Source organism: Chlorocebus sabaeus, chromosome 23, assembly GCF_047675955.1.
Source record: "Chlorocebus sabaeus isolate Y175 chromosome 23, mChlSab1.0.hap1, whole genome shotgun sequence".
Lineage (NCBI taxonomy): Eukaryota > Metazoa > Chordata > Mammalia > Primates > Cercopithecidae > Chlorocebus > Chlorocebus sabaeus.
In genome coordinates, this window is record NC_132926.1 from 5,618,259 (window position 1) to 5,636,414 (window position 18,156).

General features: G+C 52.2%; 1 protein-coding gene across 1 annotated transcript in view; it reads right to left on the bottom strand.

Annotated features, from left to right (window-relative positions):
* Positions 1 to 12,272, bottom strand: part of CDHR2 (cadherin related family member 2) — a 47,563-nt gene extending 35,291 nt beyond the window's left edge. Inside the window, exon 1 of the mRNA XM_008015383.3 lies at positions 12,174 to 12,272. The gene's annotated coding sequence lies outside the window, so the exon portion shown is untranslated. The remainder of the gene's footprint in view (positions 1 to 12,173) is intronic.
* Positions 12,273 to 18,156: the final 5,884 nt, after the last annotated feature.

Below are 18,156 nucleotides of genomic sequence, written 5' to 3' on the forward strand. Positions count from 1 at the left end.
GTCAGAAGAGATGTGAGGGCAATGTCCAAGTCTGATGCACCTCTGTGACCCCAGGACCAAGCACAGGGCTGAGCCCAGTGGAGGCTCAGTGAGTATTTCTGAAAGGAATGCATGGATGAGCCAGTGAGTCACTGCAACCCCAGGTGGCTTATCCAGAACATCCACAAGATAAAGCAGAGTGTAATGTGGTGTGTGGACCTGAGAGCCTGGGTCCAAATCTGGCGTAACCTCGGGCAAGTAACATACCCTTTCTGGGCCTCAGTTTCCTCATCTGTAAAATGGGAATAATAACAGCACCTACACCAGGGGTTTGTGTTGAGGCTTAAACAGCGCCTAGCTCACAGTAAGTACATAATAAATGTTAGAAGCTATTATTGCAGGAAAAGGAAAGTCTGTTTCTTGCCCTTCTCATTGTTGGAGTTCCTATTCCTGGTCCCTCTCTTCTGGGGAACTCTGCCCTGGCCAGCACTGGCTAGCTGCAGGCCCTCCTCCCCGAGTGTGCCCTCAACAGTCAGAGATCCTGCTTCTGATCTGGCTGTGTGCTCCCCGGGCATGGTTGGCACCCCCGCCCTGAAGCCCCAGCACGGCATTCCCTCTTTTCATTCAGATTCATCTCGCCATGCTCCCCCGAGACCTGCTGGGGAAACATGGGACATCAGGAAGGCTGACAATCTTAAATAGCTGCTGGCGTTTCCTGAGCACCTACTATGTGCCGAGTACCCTGATTCACTCATTCATTCCTGCAGTAAATAGTTATTCGGTGTCCATGAGCTGCTACCTGCCAGACCCTGCTCCCAGCAATGGGAAGGCAATGGTGAGCAAAACAGTGCAGGTTCTGAATGAGACAGACTGCAGACGAGTAAACAAATAGTGCACTGCATCCCTGCTGTGAAGGAGGGAAATGTGGGCACTATGAGAGTGAAAGAAGGCAACCACTTTAAGCGGCATGGCAGACAAACAGGACCACAGATCTTTTGATACACCTCCCTGCAAGAGATGAGGACTGTGTCTTCTCCCCTTGCATCTGGTATATTAATCATTCTTTTTCAGCGTCTTTTTTAAAATTATTATTATTGAGACGGAGTTTTACTCTTGTCGCCCAGGCTGGAGTGCAGTGGTGTGATCTTGGCTCACTGCAACCTCCACCCCCTGGGTTCAAGTGATTCTCCTGCCTCAACCTCCCGAGTAGCTGGGATTACAGGTGTGTGCCACCACGCCTGGCTAATTTTTGTATTTTTAGTAGAGACAGGGTTTCACCATGTTGGCCAAGCTGGTCTCGAACTCCTGACCTCAGGCGATCCGTCTGCCTCGGCCTCCCAAATTGCTGGGATCACAGGTATGAGCCACTGCGCCCAGCCATTTGTTTTTATTTTCTGTGTTTTATGATGCTTTGACATCTTTGGGGCTTTGCTGGCTAGGGAGAGACTGGCTAATTCCCGGAGACGGCAAGCACCTTGCCTTCAGACCTGCCTCTCCTATGCAAACCAACCAATCCAAAGCCATGCCACAACCACCCTTTATCTAATTCTCACATACCCAGCTGATATTTCCTTGCTGTTAAACACCTCTGGCCTCTACCCACTAGATACCAGTAGCAACCCCCAAGTTGCAACACCCAAAAATGTCTCCGGACATTGCCAGATGTCTCCTGATGGGGGACGGAGAGTGGTGGTAAGATCACCCCTAGTCGAAGCCACTGTTATAGATTTTTAAAATACAATGCAGGAATGAAAAATGTAATGGAGGAATCAGAATATAAAATTGAGATATGGAAACTAAGAGAGAAAAATAGGAAATTACAGGATTAATCCAGGAGGTCCAAGGTCTGATTAATAGAAGTCCCAGAAAGAGAAACAGAGAAGGAAAACAGGGAAAGGAAACTATCAAATGAGGACAAACAATAGATTTTGTAGAAGTGAATAACACATTTCCAGACTGAAAGAATTCCAAGAACAAATTTTAGAAAGAAAGGAAGAGAAAACCCAAGCCAAAGCGTTTTCAGAGTACTAGGGACAAAGACAAGACCCTGAAATCTTCTGCAGAGAAAAACAAGTGACATACAAACACCCAGAATCAGAAGGTTATGGGGCTTTTCGGTAACAATCCTGGAGTTACTGGAGCTATGTGTGGGAGGTTAATGGTGTCACAAATTCTTTGACATTCGTTCTGTTGAGAAGTGGAGTCTAATCCCCTCCTGTTGAATCTGAGCTGGCCTTAGTGACTTGCTTGATCAACAGAATGTGGCAGAAATGCAGCATTCAGAAGCTTTGCAGCTTACACCTGGGCCTCTTGGGCCACTTTGCTCTTGGAACCTGGAGATACCTTGTTAGAAGTTCAACTACCCTGAGGCCGCCATGTTATAAGGAAGCCCAGGCTACCCACATTGAGAGGCCTGTGCATTGAGGGAGAGCAAGATGTCCAGCCAGTCCCCACTGTCCAACCCCTAATCTTTCACATACCCCCAGCTGAGGCCCCAGACACCATGGAACAGAGTTGAGCAATTCCTGGTATGCCCTATCCCAACTCTCATCCTATAGAATCAGGAAATATAATAATAAATTGTTGTTTAAGCCACTAAGTTTTGGGGCATTCTGTCAAGCAATAGTAAATAACCAGAACACAACGCCTGCAAAATACTGAAGACAAACAATCTCCAACCTAGAATTCCACACCCACCAAAATTATCAGTCACATATGAGAGCAAAATAAAAACATTTTTAGACATGCAAAGTGAAAAATGCTACCTCTTCTGCATCTTTTCTTGGGAAGCTACTGGAGAACATAATCCATTCTATGAAGGGAGTAAGCCAAGATAAAGGAAACAGAGAGATCAGCACAGAAGAGAGGGAAAGGGGCACTGAGACCACAGCGGGTCCCGATGGGAAGAAGGGCTCAGCGAGCTTTCGAGGGCTATCTACACACATGGAAATAGAACTGATGGCGTGAACATTTCCAGGAGATTTACACCTCTGGCGAGGGCGAAGGGATGAACTTGTGATACCATGTAAAAAACTAAGCGAGCAGCCGGGCACAGTGTCTCACGCCTGTAATCCCAGCACTTTAGGAGGCTGAGGCGGGCGGATCACAAGGTGAGAAGATGGAGACCCTCCTGGCTAACACGGTGAAATCCCATCTCTACTAAAAATACAAAAAAATTAGCCGGGCTTGGTGGTGGGCGCCTGTAGTCCCAGCTACTTGGGAGGCTTAGGCAGGAGAATGGCGTGAACCTGGGAGGCAGAGCTTTCACTGAGCCGAGATGGCGCCACTGCACTCCAGCCTGGGTGACAGAGCGAGACTCCATCTCAAAAAAAAAAGAAAAAGAAAAAGAAAGAAAACTAAGCAAGCAAAACCACTGACCATGCAGGAAAGGAAAGCTGTACTAGAAAGAATCCAGGAACATGATTCGCCAGTGGCTCAGCTGGGACTGTTCCCATGGTTGATGGACTACAGTCTTACTGTATGCACTGGGAAACTGTGTTGGGCTGTAAGATAATAAAATCCTCATCTTTCACTTTAAGAAATTAACAGATAGGCTGGGCGCAGTGGTTCACACCTGTAATCCTAGCACTTTGGGAGGCCGAGGCAGGTGGATCACAAGGTCTGGAGTTTGAGACCAGCCTGGCTAACATGGCAAAACCCCATGTCTACGAAAAATACAAAAATTAGCCAGGCACAGTGGCGGGCACTTGTAACCCCAGCTATTTGAGAGGCTGAGGCAGGAGAATCGCTTGAACCTGGGAGGCAGAAGTTGCAGTGAGCCAAGGTCACGCCACTGCACTCTAGCCTGGGTAACAGAGCAAGACTTGTTTCAAAATTTAAAAAAAGAAAGAAAGAAAGAAAAAGAAATCAACAGATAATGACTTAGCCCAGGAGGTCGAGGTTGCAGTGAGCCAAGATTTCGTCATTACACTTCAGACTGTGTGACAGAGCAAGACCCTATCTCAAAAAAAAAAAAATCTAAGAAGGTGATAATAAAAAAGAAATAAACAGATAATGTCTTAAAAATTATGAGGCCGGGCACAGTGGCTCACGCCTATAATCCCAGCACTTAGGAGGCCAAGGCAGATGGATCACTTGAGCTCAGGAGTTTGAGACCAGCCTGGCCTACATGGCAAAAACCCGTCTCTGCAAAAAATACAAAAATTAGGCCAGCATGGTGGCACATGCCTGTAGTCCCAGCTACTTGGGAGGCTGAGGTGGGAGGATTACTTGAGCCCAGAAGCTTGAGGCTGCAGTGAGCCATGAATGCACCACTGCACTCCAGCCTGGGCGACAGAGTGAGACCCTATATATAAAAAAAAAAAAAGCAAAAGAGCAAAATATTGTTAAATAACAGGCCAGGTGTGGTGGTGCATGCCTGTGGTCCTAGCTACTCATGAGGCTGAGGTGGGAGAACTGCTTGAGTCCAGCAGTTTGAGGCTGCAGTGAGCCAAGACCTCGCCACTGCACTCCAGCCTGGGCAACAGAGCAAGACCCCATTGCTAAAAAAAAAAAAAAAAAAAAAAAGGGAAAGGAAGGAAGAAAGGAAGGACTGGACATGGTGGCTCATGCCTGTAATCCCAGCACTTTGGGAAGCCAAGGCAGGCGGATCACCTGAGGTCAGGAGTTCAAGACCAGCCTAGCCAACATTGTAAGACCCCATCTCTACAAAAAATACAAAAATTAACCAGGTGTGGTGGCATGTGCCTGTAGTCCCAGCTATTCAGGAGGCTGAGGCACAAGAATCGCTTGAACCTGGGAGGCAGAGGCTGCAGTAAGCTGAGATCGCACCACTGCACTCCAGCCTAGGTGGTGACAGAGCAAGACTGTACAAAAAAAAAAAGACAAGAAAGAAAGAAAGAGAGGGAGAGAGAGGGAGGGAGGGAGGGAGGGAGGGAGGGAGGGGAGGGGAGGGGGCAAAGGAGATGAAAGCAGTTGCTTCTAGAGAGTGGATATTGGGGACGTCGGGTGTGGGTCAGGAAAAGGCCGGCTTTTGTTATAAACCTTGTTGTATTGTTTGATATGTTTGTTTGTTTGTTTGAAGGCTAGTCAAGTGAAGCAGTTTGAGTGGAGAAGGAATAAAGCGATCTGTAACTGGTTGTGATAAATTAGCTGTAAACACCACTGCACTTGGACCAGCCTGTTAGGTGTTTTTTGAGACACGTTCTTGCTCTGTCACCCATTCTGGAGTGCAATGGCGCTATCCTGGCTCACTGCAGCCTCAAACTCCTGGGCTCAAGCGATCTTCCCATCTCGGCCTCCTAAAGTGCTGGGATTACAGGTGTGAGCCACCGTGACTGGCCTATTTGATATTTTTTAAAAATTAAATGCCCATATTGCTGTGATAAGGTGAGCACTGTTATGGGAGAGTCCCAAGTAGCACAAACAATATGAGAGATGGCCTGGGCCAGGGAAGAACCAGGTATATTCCAGGAGTTCAGAGAAGGTCCCTATGGCTGGGTTGCAGGGAGACAGGTGGGGAATGATGGGAGGGAGGCAGGTTCAGAAATGTTTCAGGGCCAGAACATGCTCCACCCTGTGAAACACAGGAAGGATGTTTCATTTTATTCTAAGGAAAACAGAAGGTCATTTCAGAGGAGGGTTCTTTGTTTGTTTTGAGACGGAGTCTCGCTCTGTCTCCCAGGCTGGAGTGCAGTGGGGCGATCTAGGCTCACTGCAACCTCTGCCTCCCGGGTTCAAGTGAGTCTGCTGCCTCAGCCTCCCGAGTAGCTGAGATTACAGGCGTGTGCCACCACACCTAGCTAATTTTTGTATTTTTAATAGAGACGGGGTTTTGCCATGTTGGCCAGGCTGATCTCAAACTCCTGACCTCAGGTGATCCATCCACCTTGGCCTCCCGAAGTGCTGGGATTACAGACATGAGATACCCAGTGCACCTGGTCCATTTCAGAGTTTTAAGCAGGGGAGTGGCAGGGACTAATTTCCTCTTAAGATCTTTCTGGCTGCCGTGTGTCGCCGGGCTGAACTGGGGGCAGCAGGGCTGGAGAGAAGTGGCAAGAGCAGGGCTGTAGTTTGGAGGTAGAATATTTGGGATTCATAGAATTTCATCTTCACAGCAACTCATTTTGCAGACGAGCAGACGGGCTCTTGCTGGGAGTGTGCTGCTGGGGCCCTCACAGCTGAAAGCGAGTGGGAATCACAGCCGCTCTCCAAGCCCAAGGCCCTCGCCTCTCCCTGAGGCAGGGAGAAGGAGGCAGCCCTCCCGTGGCCCCAGGGCCCTAGCAAGAAGAGAAAACCCCAGTTCAGATGTGGACCCCAAAGCTTCAAAATGTTTACCCTGTTGACCTACTCATCCAACTAACATAAAATAAGAAGCTCTTTCTGCAGAAAGTTGTTCACCAGGAGTGATTATTTATAATCATGGGAAGCTGGAAGTGACCATAACATGAAACACAGGCAATGATGAAGAAAGATGTGGACAAGCCCTGGCTGGGATGTTCAACAACTGTTAAACATTACGGCAATGAATAGCAAGAGACCCGTGGAGGAATCACCTCCTGCCTGCCAGAACTTGAGCCGGGCACTAATGTAATGCTCACAAAAACCCTTGGAGGCCACGTGTGATGGCTCACGCCTGTAATCCCAGCACTTTGGGAGGCTGAGGCAGGCGGATCATGAGGTCAGGAGTTCAAGACCAGCCTGGCCAACATGGTGAAACCCCGTCTCTACTAAAAATACAATAATTAGCCAGATGTGGTGGCGGGGGCCTGTGATCCTCAGGAGGCTGAGGCAGGAGAATGGCATGAACCCGGGAGGTGGAGGTTGTGGTGAGCAGAGATCGTGCCACTGCACTCCAGCCTGGGAGACAGAGCAAGACACTGTCTCCAAAAATAACAAAACAAAACAAAACAAAAACAACAAAACAAAAACCCTTCTAGACTGGTACCATTCTACCCACTTCACAGATGGGGAAACAAAGCTCAGAGAGGTGAAGAGGCTGGCTTGAGTTTAGAGTCAAGAAGCAGCAGAGCTTCGCTGGGCAGTTCACTGCCCTTCTCTAAGCGTTCTCTCCCCTGTGAGAATAATAACCCCACTAAGTGATGAGGGTGGGCAGCGGGGATGAGTGGGAATAAGAATGTGCCACCTCAGCGCCTGGCACACAATAGGCGCCCAGCAAATGCAAACCTTCTTCCTTCTATGGGGTTGTCCTCACCTTATGCCTGCTCCTCCCACTGCAATCACCATAGAAACAGCTTCCTCCCTCCCTGGTGACCGTCCACGCTCCCCAGGGTCTGAGACTGCTTGCAGAGGTCAGAGCTAAATGGGCAGGGCCAGGGCTATGTGTGGAGGGGCCCTGGGGCTCTTTCTGATGCTACCTTCCATGTGACTCTAGCCAGGGGAACCTTGGGAAGTTGCTATGGAAAATGCTGGCTTGCCAAGAACCCCGAAGATGACAGCTGGGGACAGCCCACATGCTGGACGGCAGGGCTGCACTCAGCCAGACTGATAAATACAGTTGTGCCCCTCTGCTCAGGGGAATTAGTAAGTTCTCAATCCTCAGAATACCCAGCAGTGCTGAGCCACAATCCTCAGTGAGACAGGGACAGAGATGTGGCTACAGCTATGCCCTGGAGGGCGACAGGTTAGCGCTGGCGTCAAGGGCAGTGGCTGAGGTGGTCATGGAGGCAGGGTCCAATATCAGGATAGGGATCCCTCGGGGGTAGGGGTGGCACTGGTGGTGGTAAGTGGGGATGGACGTGCTGATGACGTGTGTGCTGATGAAGGTGGAGACGCAGGTGGAGCCGGTGGAGGTGACAGTTGCTGGAGGGAGACGGTGGTGGTGGCGGGCTGGCGGTGGAGATGCAGGTGAGCTGCGCATTCGCGGTAATGCTAGACTACAGGCGTCGGTCGTGTGAGGAACAGCCAGGGGCTGGAGGCATGCAGCCCTGGCATCCCTCTGAGGCTGGAATCTGGGACCTAATTCCCTCATCACTTTTTTCTCTCATGTTCTATCCTTCAGAAATGAGTCAACTGCCATAGGACCATGAGTCAGTGGGTGTGCAGCCAGCAGGCGTCAAGATGGATTCATCATCATTACAAAGTTCCCCTGGGTCTAGCTTGCAGGACAGCAGACTCCTGCCCTCAGGGTCCCTCCTCCCAATCCCAGAGGCAAATGGGAACCAGCAAGGAAGGGCCGCATGCTGAGGCTAGCACTTTGCCCCCATTACCATTTAATCCTCAGCAAACTGAGGTCCAAGAGGGGAAAGGGCGTGGCCCAGCCAGTAATGGGACCAGAACCCAAGCCAGGGTTCTCTCTTTTCTAGGCTCCTGGGTTTTCCTTCTTGAGCTGCCCGATTTTCCCACAAGCCATGCTGAGCCCACAGACATGTGACATTGAGAGAGAACAGCCCGAACCAGGACCTTCACCCAGTCCCCAAGGGGCCTCTCCCTACAGCCCCTTCCCCATACTCGCCACACTCCTCCCTCATGGAAGTGCCTCCCAACTCCCCTCTCCCCGTCTCACAGGGCAGGACGGAGGGTCTCGAGAAGCCTGTGGACCCTCACTCAGAGCAACAGCAACACCCCTTTGCATCTGCGTGACGCACACGCAGTCTTGTCCCCGCATGTGGGCCCCGCCGCCCCCCAGAAGGAAGAGCTGGATTTATCGATCCCCTTTATGCACACTGACATGAGCGCGGGAGGCCAGGGTTCCTGCCCAGCAGCTCCCAGGGTGTCAGAGGCAGAGCAGGGGTGCCACCCTGTCTGCCTCCCAGGCCAGCGCTCTTTCTTGCCTCATCCCTGCCTCGCCTGCCTCCTGCTCTGCTGGGGTTGGCCCTGGGTTTCTCGAAGTCCTGCCTCCTCATGATCATGGTGAGGCTGGTGTTCTACAGTCCAGAGCATCCGCCTCTGGATTCAGACACCTGGGGAAAAGCCCAGTGTCTGTGTGGGCTGGGGAAGGCCCCCACAGCCTGGCAGGCGAGGTCCTTTAAGTGCCTGGGTCTTGCTTTCCACACGAGCTGCTCTCTCCCACTCTGAGGTTCAGTGGTGTTGAATGCTCCTGGTCTCGGTCCACACCCTGTATTTTCCTTCCTCCTTCATTTGTCTAAACCGTTCCCTCTGCCCAGAATGCCTTTCTTTGCCTTCTGCCTATGTGCACATTCTCTCCGTTCTGTAAGGCCCAGGTCAGCTATGGAGCTGTGTTCAGGTAGTTGGTGGCCCCCACTCTGGGCTCCTAATTTCCTGGTACCCCAGCAAGGAGCAGGAGCAAGGGGCACAATGGAAAAGGAGTGAATGGAGTTGCCCCTGGGCTGGGAATTGCGGACAGACACCCACTTCTCCCTGCTGGAGCAGCCTCAGCCAATGCATGGGTGTGTCACAAGGTCCCGGTCACTGCACAAGCACATCCCCGGGCTCTTTTCTCTGTTTGCTCTTTTAAAAAATGGGAACTGGCCGGGCGTGGTGGCTCAAGCCTGTAATCCCAGCATTTTGGGAGGCCGAGACGGGTGGATCACGAGGTCAGGAGATGGAGACCATCCTGGCTAACACGGTGAAACCCCGTCTCTACTAAAAAATACAAAAAACTAGCCTGGCAAGGTGGCGGGCGCCTGTAGTCCCCGCTACTCGGGAGGCTGAGGCAGGAGAATGGCGTAAACCCGGGAGGCAGAGCTTGCAGTGATCCGGCCACTGCACTCCAGCCTGGGCAACAGAGCGAGATTCCCTCTCAAAAAAAAAAAAAAAAGGGAACTATTGGCTGGGCCGGTGGCTCACGCCACCTTGGGAGCTCCCAGCACCTTGGGAGGCTGAGGTGGGCAGATCACGAGGTCAGGAGATGAAGACCATCCTGGCTAACACGGTGAAACCCTGTCTCTACTAAAAATACAGAAAGAAAAAGAAAAAGAAAAAGAAAAAGAAAGAAAAAGAAAAAGAAAAAGAAAAAGAAAAAGAAAAAAAAAACTTAGCCAGGCGTTGTGGCGGGCGCCTGTAGTCCCAGCTACTCAGGAGGCTGAGGCAGGTGAATGGCGTGAACCTGGGAGGCGGAGCTTGCAGGGAGCCGAGATGGTGCCACTGCACTCCAGCCTGGGCGACAGAGCAACACCTTGTCTCAAAAAATAAAAATAAAATAAAATAAGTTAAAATGGGGGTTATCTACATTCCAGAAATTACTGCTTCCTTGTTCCCAAGCCCTCTGGCCACTCCTGTTCTTTCCAGCTTCTCAGAAAAGGTCTGAACCAGCCTGACCAACATGGTGAAACCCCGTCTCTACTAAAAATACAAAAATTAGCCAGGCATCGTGGTGCACACCTGTAATCCCAGCTACTCAGGAGGCTGAGGCAGAAGAATCACTTGAACCAAAGAGGCAGAGGTTGCGGTGAACTGAGATTGCGCCACTGCACTCGAGCCTGGGCGACAAGCGATACTCCATCTCACACACACACACACACACACACACACACACACAGACACACAGACACACACACACACATTAGCTGGGTGTGGTGGTGTGTGCCTGTAATCCTAGCTACTCAGGAGACTGAGGCAGAAGAATCCCTTGAACCAGGGAGGCAGAGGTTGTGGGGAGCCAAGATAGTGCCATTGCACTGGAGCCTGGGAGACAGAGTGAGAGTCCGTCTCAAAAAGAAAGTGCTTAGGGAAAGACCAAAAAGCACACAGGAGAATCAGGGAGGCTCTGGCCCCCACACCATGAGATGTGTAGTCTCCAGGAACCCTCACTAGTCCCACCTGGCCCAGGAGGTGCCAGCTCTTCAGCCTTGGCTGGGAGGGGGCTTCAGCCGCATCTCAGAGCAGTCCACGGTGCCAAGATTTTCTAGAATTTGGAACCACTGGGAGTGAGGATACCTGGACTTCCCAGGGCCTCCAGGTGGGGAGGTGGGTACTCCTTCAGTGCGGGGAGCCCCTGGGGTGCAATCAGCCACGATGCTACAGAGCTCCCCCAGCACCACCACCACTACATGGCCAGCTCGCCATGCACTTTCACTTCTGCTTTTTCATTGACTTCTCACAGCTGTTCCCAAGCAGGAATTATCCTATCCTATTATTCCAGGGAAACCAAGGCTCACAGATGCCCAGAGATGGGTGAGCCAGGGGCAGCAGGTTAGACCCAAGTTGCCTCCAAATCCAGGGGTCCCTGGGCAAGCCTTGGTCTGGGCTCCGTTGATCCAGGAGGCCATGCCTGCACCCACAGAGTGGACTCCAGCTGAACCTGGGTGCGTGGAGCAAGGATGTGGAACCTGAACACCAGCTCCCCGCCACAGGCCTTCCCAGTGCCTATGGCCCAGGCCACCTGGCCCAGCAGACACATACAGAGTCAAACGGCCCTGGGTTCAGATGCCAGCATTTCACATATTTGTCATGCAACTCCAGGCAAGCCCTCTCCCCTCTCCAGGCCTCAGTTTCCCCTGCTGAGAAATGGAGTGAGGATAAAAATCATGGAGTCTACACATGGGCCATGACCTGTTTCCATCAATGGGACCTCAGTGCTCACTGGGACCCTGCCTTGTGCCTGGTACCCAACCCAGCACATGCCTGCCTGAGTGATGCAGCGTGGTGCCGACTATCAGCTAGGCCCCCACCTCCTCTACCAGGGCAAAGAGATGTGCAGGGCCCAGACTGGGTAGAGCCAGGGCCAGCCTGGGTCAGTCCCTGCCTGACACTTCCTAGTACTGGCTGAGGTGGCACGGGGCTCGGTCATGGGCCACATGCCTACTTCACCTCAGGGCTCTTCAGGCCCTTTCTGGAACTCTTCTCATCCCCATTTGATAAATGAGGAAACGGAGGCCCAGAAGAGTGAAGCAGCCCACCAAGGTCAGGGTGGAGCTGGGATGTGAACAGAGCAGCTGGAGTAAGAGCCCAGGTCAGCTTCCCCTCCTCAACCCCCGAGCATCCTGTGAAGGGGCCAGGCCAGTTCCCTCATTTCCCTGGGGCGCCTGCCTCCCTTCCATCCTTCGAAGAATCATCCTGCGAGGACTTGGATGGGAAGGGAGCCATCAGCCCCCAGGGAAGGAGGTATTATTATCCCACGTTTACCAAAGAAACAGGCCTCACAGCAGGCTGGGACTCCAGCCGGGTCTGCCCCACCCAGCGTGGGACTTCCCCTGCCCAGCTTCAGGGGAGACTTGAAAGACCCCCAAGCTTGCCTTGGCTCTAGGGACCTCCCCCAACCCCCACCAAATATCTCTGGCCCAGAGACTCCCGATGGGCTGGACGGTCCCTACCTGTGTCCCCTTCGCCACGGAGGTGGCAGGCAGGCGCCAGACAGGTGCCGGGGCACAGCTGGGCACCTTCTGCGGCCTGCAGCTATGTAGCCAGCAGACTTTGGCACCATCTCCACCTCCACTGAACAATTATTAACCCTGCCAGAGACCACACCTCCCAGGAGTGGGCTGACTCCTAATGGGGCACTGAGGAGAGCTGGGAGCCCCGGACAGGAGGAAGGGACCAAGGCACCAGACCTCCTGGGGCTGGAGGCCCATACCACAGGAGAAGGGGCCTGACCGACCCTGAGCCCGGAGGACCTGGGAACAAGGCCCAGCCCTGGGGCAGGCTGGAGGCGGGACGGTGATAGTTAGAAGGTGATGCCAGAGCCCCGTCCCCTGCCTGCTACAAGTCTTCAGTGACAGGAGATCTGTGGGAAAGTAGGGGGTTAAGTCAGGAGAGTGAAGTGGTGAAACAGTGTAACAATCAAACACTGCGTGGCCAGACCAGTCCCTGTGAGGTTCTCATGGAGGAGTGGGGGCTACCTGAGCCTGGACAACCCACTTTCGAGCCTATTGACACTGACCCGATTCCGCATTGAGGCCCTCCAAAGGCATCTGCCCGTCCCCGGGGGCTTCATCCATCCCCAGGCTGCCTTTTATTTATTTATTTTTGAGACAGTCTCACTCTGTCACCCAGGCTGGAGTGCAATGGCACCATCTCGGCTCACTGCAACCTCGGTCTCCCGGGTTCAAGAGATTCTCCTGCCTCAGCCTCCCGAGCAACTGAGAGGTGTGCGCCTCTACACTCGGCTAATTTTTTGTATTTTTAATAGAAACAGGGTTTCACCATGTTGGCCAGGCTGGTTTCGAACTCCTGACCTCAGTCGATTCACCTGCCTCAGCCTTCCAAAGTGCTGGGATTACAGGGATGAGCCACGGAGCCCGGCTCCCAGGCTGGCTTTAAGCGCTGTCCGATGTGGTGGCCTCCCGCAGGGACTCAGTCACAAGTCCTCCTTATCCTCCCTTTGGCTCAGCCATCACAGTTGACACAGAAAGGGGACCCTGGGCACAACTTTCTTAAGGCACAACACTGGGTCATCACCATTGGGTGGCCCTCTTCTTGTGGGCAGAGGACATGTCTAATTCACAATAGATACGCAGTCATGCACCATATGTCTGTGTTTTGGTCAACGATGAACCACACATACAATAGTGGTCCCATGAGAGTGTAATACCGTAGTCCACTGCACCTTTTCTGTGTTTCGATGCACAAATACTTACACTGCGTTACAGTTGCCTGCAGTGTCTGGTTCAGTCCCAGGCTGCACAGGTTAGCAGCCCAGGAGGACAGCTGGTGGCATACAGCCTAGGCGTGTAGCAAGTAGTACCATCTAGGTTTGTGTAAGTCACTGTATGATGTTCACACAACGACAAAATTGCCCGATGACACATTTCCCAGAAGGTGTCCCGTTGTTAAGGGATGTGTGACTGTGTATCAGGCAGTTGCTATAGTCAGGCATTTTAATAGTTTGTTTCCCAACTCTCCAAATGTAAAACATATTAACAAAATATATATGCCATGAGCAGAAAAAGGAGAAGAAGCCCAGATGAAGGGAAGCCAAGTGAGAAAAACAAGGGTAATCTATGCCTGAATTGAGGCCACAAAATACTTGTCTTGAGCTGGGGGCAGTGGTGTGCACCTGTAGTCCCAGCTACTTGGGAGGCTGCAGCAGGAGGACGGCTTGAGGCCAGGATTTCTCTGCTGTAGTGCACTATGTTGACAGAGTGTCCACACTACATTCAGCACTAATATGGTGAACCCCAAGGAGCGGAGGACCACTAGGTTGCCTCAGAAGGGGTGAACCAGCCCAGGTCAGAAACGGAGCAGGTCAAAACTCAGGTGCTGCTCAGTAGTGAGATTGTGCCTATGAATAGCTACTGCACTCCAGCCCAGACAACATAACGAGATCTTGTCTGTCAAAAATTAAACGAATTATATATATATTTGCCTTCAAGTTCTGGGTAATTGTATAGGTGGGTCATGAATCAGGTTCTGAGCTTCCCAGCAGGCAAAGCAAAAAGGGAATTGAGATCCATTAAGTCCAGCATCCATTCATTTTAAAACATTTGCATAGGCCGGGCATGGTGGCTCATGCCTGTAATCCCAGCACTTTGGGAGGCTGAGGTGGGTGGATCACCAGGTCAGGAGTTCGAGACCAGCCTGGCCAAAATGGTGAAACCCTGTTGCTACTAAAAATACAAAAATTAGCCATGCACGGTGGCAGGTGCCTGTAATCTCAGCTACTCAGGAGGCTGAGGCAGGAGAATCGCTTGAACCCGGGAGGCAGAGGTTGCAGTGAGCCAAGATCGTGCCACTGCACACCAGTCTGGGTGACAGAGCAAGACTCCGTCTAAAAAAAAAAAAAAAAAACTACTTTGCATATAGCCAGGTTCTGGGAGCTATGAGCTATGATGCAGTTCTGAGTTTTGATAGCCAAGAGACTTTTCCTCTTTTTGAGAAGTGTTTCTGAGGAAAGGAGGCTGTAGACACTAGGCAGCACTTGATATGACTATTACAATGCAGGGGATAAGAGACCGGGCTCCTCCTGGGGCAGACAGCTGTGTTCAGTTTTTTTTTTTTTTTTTTTTTTTTTTTTTTTGAGACGTAGTTTCACTCTTGTTGCCCAGGCTGGAGTGCAATGGCGCAATCTTGGCTCACTGCAACCTCTGCCTCCTGAGTTCAAGCAATTCTCCTGCCTCTGCCTCCAGAGTAGCTGGGATTACAGGCATGCGCCACCGTGCCTGGCTAATTTTTTGTATTTTTAGTAGAGATGGGGTTTCACTATGTTGGCCAGGCTGGTTTTGAACTCCTGACCTCAGGTGATCCACCCGTGTCAGCCTCCCAAGGTGCTGGGATTACAGGCGTGAGCCACTATGCCCGGCTACAATTTTTTATTTTATTTTTATTATTTTTGTTTACCTACTATATACTCACAAATGGGTTCAATTTTGGCAGGGCAAGTTACATCACCCCTCTAAGACTGTTTCCTTATCTGGAAATTGCAGGTAATCCATGATGCCTACCTGGGAAGGTGGTGGTGAGGATGTAATGAAATCACGCATTGAAAGTCCCAGGCACAGTGCCCAAAACAGTAAGGTCTCGATGAATGTTTTCATGGTGGCATGGTGGCGACCACTGCATTATTACTACTAATATCACCTCATTTAATCCTGCCAGTAACTCCAGGGATGATTTTTTTCCCCTATTACAGATGGGAAAAGAGACACCTGGACAGGTTAGATCACCACCCAAGATTGCAGAAGGTGGCAGAACCGGGATATCAGCACAAGTCTGTGCAACGATTCTTGCCCCTGACTTTCCTGCCACAGCCATCAGATTCCTTTCTGAAGGAAGTAGGCACTAGTCATCACTGGTGGCTTAACTGGTAAGAGGCGAGGCAGGTGACCCCACCCAAGGCTCCAGGCTCCCCACTCTGCCTCAGACCATGGGAGTCAGCTTGGTCACTCTGCTGTGCCCCAAATAGGGCAGACCCCAATCCAAGCCCCTGCCCTCCCTCCCTGCCCTTACGGCTGAGGCCGACAGCTCCGAGTCACTGCTCTGGCTGCCAGAGGTGTGTCCTGGCCTGCCCAGACCTTTGGACCCATCAAGATGTGTGGCCAGATGGTGCCCTGCCCATCTCAAGGGGCACCATCCACCTGCCACAAGGCAGCCTGGGAAGCACACGGGGATCTGGGCTGTGACGATCCAGGTCCAGGTCTAGGTCCAGGGTTGGCTTCATGGAACAGCAGGCAGCCAGGCAGAGTGGGGCTAAGAGCCCAGTATATGGACTCAGGTGACCTGGGTTCTAATCCCCCCCACCACTTACCTGCTGGGGGCTTGGGCAAGGTACATCATCTCCCACATTATTGGTGTCCCTGTTGAAAAGAGGCCTAATGCAGACTCCACCTCATAGGCCTGCTCTAAGGAGTAATGATGTAATGCATGACAGCACTTAGCACAGGGTAAGTAATGGGTGATGTACATGAGGCAACAGTTTAGATACACATCAGGGTTCCTTCACAGTCACTGTCTGAAGTGTGTGCCTTAAAAAATTTTTTTAATCAGAAAAACTTCTCGGCCGGGCGCAGTGGCTCACGCCTGTAATCCCAGCACTTTTGGGAGACTGAGGCGGGCGGATCACTTCAGGCCAGGAGTCCAAGACCAGCCTGGCCAACACGGTGAAACATGAAACATGGTGAAACCCCGTCTCTACTAAAAATACAAAAACTAGCCCAGTGTGGTGGCGCGCACCTGTAGTGCCAGCTGCTCAGGAGGCTGAGGCACAAGAATTGCTTGAACCTGGGGGTGGGGTGGGGTGAGGTTGCAGTGAGCCAAGATTGCACCACTACACTCCTGCCTGGGTGACAGAGTGAGACTCTGTCCCCTCCCCCCCCCCCAAAAAAAGAAAAGTTCTCATTACCTGTCTTTGCTATGCGCACCCACTACATACTCAGAAATTTGTCAAGTCGAAATCAAGTGTTAGCTTGCCCCGGAGCTGGGCAAGTGTCTCCTTCCCTCTGAGCCGCCATTTCTTCACCTGCAATATCTCTGACGCCCACCTAGTGTACAGCCTCAGAGAGGACCTGCAGAGTCTGGGTCTGCATTCAATCCCTCAACTCCCCAGTCCCGCCCAGAAGCTGTACTCTGAAGGGTACAAAGTCCCTTCATTGCTCTTACAAATAACCAACCCAAGAATATCCCCGTGATGTCACAGACTCACAGCCTTCCACCCTAGAAAGAACTTGGGGGCTGGGCACGGTGGCTCACTCCTGTAATCCCAGAACTTTGGGAGGCCGAGGCGGGCGGATCACGAGGTCAGGAGTTCAAGACTAGCCTGGCCAACATGGTGAAACCCCGTCTCTACTAAAACACAAAAAATTAGCCGGGCGTGGTGCCATGCACCTGTAATTCCAGGTACTCGGGAGGCTGAGACAGGAGAATCGCTTGAACCCAGGTGGTGGAGGTTGCAGTGAACCGAGATCGTGCCACTGCACTCCAGCCTGGGCGACAAAGTAAGACTCCGTCAAAAAAAGAAAGGACAGAGAAAGAAAGAAAGCAAAGAAAAGAAGAAAGAGAGAGAGAGAGAAGGGGAGAGACAGAGAGAGAGAGAGAAAGGAGGGAGGGAGGGAGGAGGAAAGGAAAGAAAGAAAGAACTTGGGGACCCATGAGACCACCTTCTCCCCACCCCAGAGCCTCCTTCCGCGCACTCATTCCCTCTAAAGCTCTCCTTTAGTTGGCTGTTCTGTCAACGAACGGCAGCTTTAAAAATTAAGTAGACCGGGAGGCAGCCGCTCCACCGTCTAATCAGCCCTCCGCAGAGGACCTAAACCTGGGCTGAGAAGACGACCTGGTTGGGCAGCCTGCAAGAGGCGCGGTCTGCATGGACTACCACCACCTGCATGCCAGCCAGAGCGCGGCCCGCAGCAGGGTGCAGCCCTCGCTGGCCTAATGCGCCCAGGGGGCGGGGGCGGTGGGGCTCCCCTCCGGGGCTGGGACCCGCGGCCTGAGCAGGTGCCGGCCATGCCCTGGTCCAGGTTGGCTCTAGCGATGGGGACACAGGGGTTGCGGGAAGCGTAATCCCTCCCCACGTCTCTGCCGGCCGCCTTGTCTTTTGTCACAGGAGTCTCCCATCCTCCTCCTGAAGAAGGTATCATCACTTCCATTCCGCAGACTTGAAAACTGAGGCTCAAAGAATGGCCCAAAGTGGGGAACCAAGATCTGCTGACCCCAGAGCAGCTATTAGCTACCCCCGCGCCCACCGGGGCTGGGGGAGGGGACACACTCTCCGGGAAGCGAAGATTCTCTGAACGACCACGGGGTCGTATTGTTTCCCGTTTCACAGACGAGGAAACGAAGTCACTCCTCCAAGGTCACGGAGGCTGGCAGGCCCCAGGCGCCGCGCCCTTACGCACCCCAGGCCGACTGACGCTGGGCGGGCGC